The following is a 3,850-nucleotide window of genomic DNA, read 5'->3' as shown; positions in this document are numbered from 1 at the left end:
CAGTCGCGTTTGATATATACTACTCAAAAGAAATTAAAGAACACCCGGTTCTCCCATTTACACGAGTTAATCTGTCAAGACAGATAAATTATAGTAATATTTAAAAAATCCGATGTTCCTTAACTTTTTTAGTTGTATATTTGGAGTAACGCCACATCAGCAATATCGCATCGCTCGGTGAAAGTCTAAATTGAATTGATACATCATGTGCGGGTCGTGTTTCGACGGACCTTTCGTGCAACTTACAGCTGCGCGGAACCTGCTGGTAGTGATGACATATTTACATAACACATGTCAAGTACTGTTACACTTTGACATTTCAGCGGTGTCAAAGCCTGTGTATGTGGACGGAATGTTTGGACGCTCGACAACAGCAAAGCGTTGTCCATTTAGTTTTCCATGTACGTACTGACTTAACACAGGGGAGGTATTTGGATAGTTTGGATAGTTAAGCAACATATTTATTTATTAGATCAATCAGAAAACTGTGGCTTGTTTTGGGAGAAGGTCAGATACATGTTTGTTTGTTTGTTTATCGCTGCACTCAGCAGTATGACAGCTATATCACGCAGGTCTGTAAATAATCGAGTATGTACGAGGCAATCCAGTTATTGACGTCATGAGCATCGATGAGTGAGTTGGCTTTAACACCGCTTTGAACACTATTCCAGTTGTATCATATCATGCCAGCTTAATGTGTCAGGAAATCCCGAAGTCAAGCAGGTCGTTTACCAGACGCGTGAAACCCATGAGCAATAGTATGCTGCAGATAAACCTAGAAACAAAATCTGAGTGAAGCTGGATTCGAACACTATCATCAGTTTCGTGACCAAGGGACGCAACTCTGCACATCACTTCAGACTACTGCGTCACTTGTGCCCACACTAAGGATGGAGTCAGTCACACCCTGGATTATCCACAATGACATTGGATTACCCAGTGTATCGCATCTCCGTTCTGTACGACAAATACTACTTGTGAAGATCCGGGGTAGAACATGTCTTCAGCCATCTTTTTTCGGGTGGTCTGGCTCGCTGACTATGGTTGGTGCATGTTATTGTATCCCAATTCGTGGATCCATGATCATGATGTCGATCACTTGATATCGGGTCCAGACTCGATTATTAATGTATCATATAGCTGGAATATTGCTGAGTGCGACGTTAAGCAACAAACAAACAAAACAAAAAATGACACTGCACCCATTTGCCGACATAGTTGTGTCCCGGAAGTGACATCATCATCGTATCCTCATCCAAATATAAAACAACTTAGCACAGAATGTGGCTCGCACATGTCATTTGATTGGATGGCTTTTTATGACCTTGTGTCTTTGAATGGTCTAAGGTTGATCCTGTCACTGAATCCAGCGTATTTATTAGAATAGAATGGCCATATAATACGCAGGGAAATCCAGGAGGTATGAGAACCAGCTTGGCTGACATTATGGTGTGGGTACGAGTTATCTCCCTTTATTGATACTGATTTCAGAATTTTCCCTGCTGCCAATAGTTTAGATAGGAATACATGATGTAAAGTATTCACAACAAACAAGATGTTAGGGGTTTGTAGTTTGAACTGTGGTTAATGCATTAGCCATAACCACGTTAAGAAGCTATATCGTTTTGTGTCACTTAAAACAATATTCCCACAATATCAGGTGAGTTGAGGTAAAATTTGGTTTAACCTTGTGTTAAAGGTTATTGTACTTACTTAGCGACCTGCTTGTGTTTGTATGTGTTGTCTGCTTGTAGTCTGGACTTAAATTTTCTTTATGGTGCTAGCCCACTGAGATACCATGCCGCAATTTAACATGGATATCCTACTCAGACACAGTATACTAGCTCACGGACAAGTTCTTGTCTTATCCCCTTAATGGCAAACCGCAGGCAGAGTATTAACAAGTACCATCTTTTTAGCCTCTTTTGGTATAAGGCAGCCAGTCCCATCACCTACATTCCACTCTCTGATGCAATACCAGACAGGGATCAGCATGACTGGTCTTCACAAGGTACATTAAAAAAGCAAACTCTGTTTTCTGCACATCAAAGTCAGGAATTTGAAGAAGGGGGCGCCCACAACCCACATCCAAGTTTTTGTTTGTTTAAAGTTTAACACCACACTCATCAATATTCCAGCTATATGACCGTTTGATATCATGAGCATTGATCCATACAATTGCGACATAATGATATTCTATCAACCAAGTCATCGAGCCTGATCACCTGATGCATTTATCCACAGGCTGCTGGGGACCTATTCTTACTCGAAATTTCCAGGTACATACACAAGTAAGGCCACATGTTTTGTTATTTTTCGATTCACGGGCCTGCCACGCTGACGGAAACCAAAGCAACCGGAAAAGAAACATAACAAGCGTATAGTCAACAGTCATCTATATCTACGCCCATTTTAACACGTTATGGTCCCAAACCAGGTAACTGACCCAACATTTCTCTTAGCCCATGTCAAAATAGCTGCAATGGAAATTCTAAAATAAACATTTCTAAAACTCCTTAATATCAAATGGCACCAGTTCAGTATGTGCTTTATATTTAGACATGCAATGTTTGGCAAGGAAATATTTAACACTTTATTTGTTATAAGTATTTAACTGTTTTTGAGTTATGCTCCGGAAACGAACACCACCCTTATAGAACGTCTGAGTCCAACTTTTGCCAAGGAAATGTAAAAAATAAAAATTTATAAAATTTATCAATAGCAAAAGGCACCAGTTCAGCATGTGCCTAGTAGACATGCAAGTTCAGTATGTGTCTGGTAAACATGCAAAGTTTTGTTAGAAAGTATTGAATTGGTTTTGAGATATGCTCCGGGAACAAACTCTACCCAAAAGAACCTAAGTCCAACTTGTTGCCACGGAAACATAAAAAATAAAAATTTATATAATTCCTCAATAGCAAAAGGCACCAGTTCAGCATGTGCCTAGTAGACATGCAAAGTTCTATTCAACAGTTTTTGAGTTACACTCCGGTAATGAACACCACCCTTATAGAACCTATGTCCAACTTGTTGCCATGGAAACGTAAAAAATAAATATTTTTTTAAAGTGCTAACTATCAAAACACACCAGTTCAGTATGTGTCTGGTAAACATGCAAAGTTTTGTTAGAAAGTATTGAATTGGTTTTGAGATATGCTCCGGGAACAAACTGTACCCAAAGGACCTAAGTCCAACTTGTTGCCATGGAAACATATAAAATAAAAATTTATATAATTCCTCAATAGCAAAAGGCACCAGTTCAGCATGTGCCTAGTAGACATGCAAAGTTCTATTTAACAGTTTTTGAGTTACACTCCGGTAATGAACACCACCCTTATAGAACCTAAGTCCAACTTGTTGCCATGGAAACGTAAAAAATAAATATTTTTTTAAAGTGCTAAATATCAAAACACACCAGTTCAGTATGTGTCTTGTAAACATGCATTGTTTTGTTAGAAAGTATTGAATAGGTTTTGAGTTATGCTCCTTAAACGAACCTAAGTCCCAACTTGTTGCCATGGAAATGTAAAAAATAAAATTTTCTAAAATTCATAAATAGCAAAAGGCACCAGTTCAGCATGAGTCTGATAGACATGCAAAGTTTTGTAGAGAAATACACACACACACACACACACACACACACACGGATGGACAAACGGTCAGATGGAAGTTCATGGAACCCATAAACATATCCCTCACCAACTACGTTTGGGCAGGGGATAAAAATATTTATTTTGTCTCCTGCAAGTTATATAGACCCTCAATAAAAATGTGATATATTTCTCCCCCCACCACAAAATACCCCCATCCCACCCTCCGGGATCGGTACATGGTAAAGAATAAGAGTAAA

This window comes from Haliotis cracherodii, unplaced genomic scaffold (assembly GCF_022045235.1).
Source record: "Haliotis cracherodii isolate W230 unplaced genomic scaffold, xgHalCrac1.p SCAF_16, whole genome shotgun sequence".
NCBI lineage: Eukaryota > Metazoa > Mollusca > Gastropoda > Lepetellida > Haliotidae > Haliotis > Haliotis cracherodii.
The sequence above is the reverse complement of the archived record's forward strand: the minus strand, read 5'-3'. Positions refer to the sequence as shown.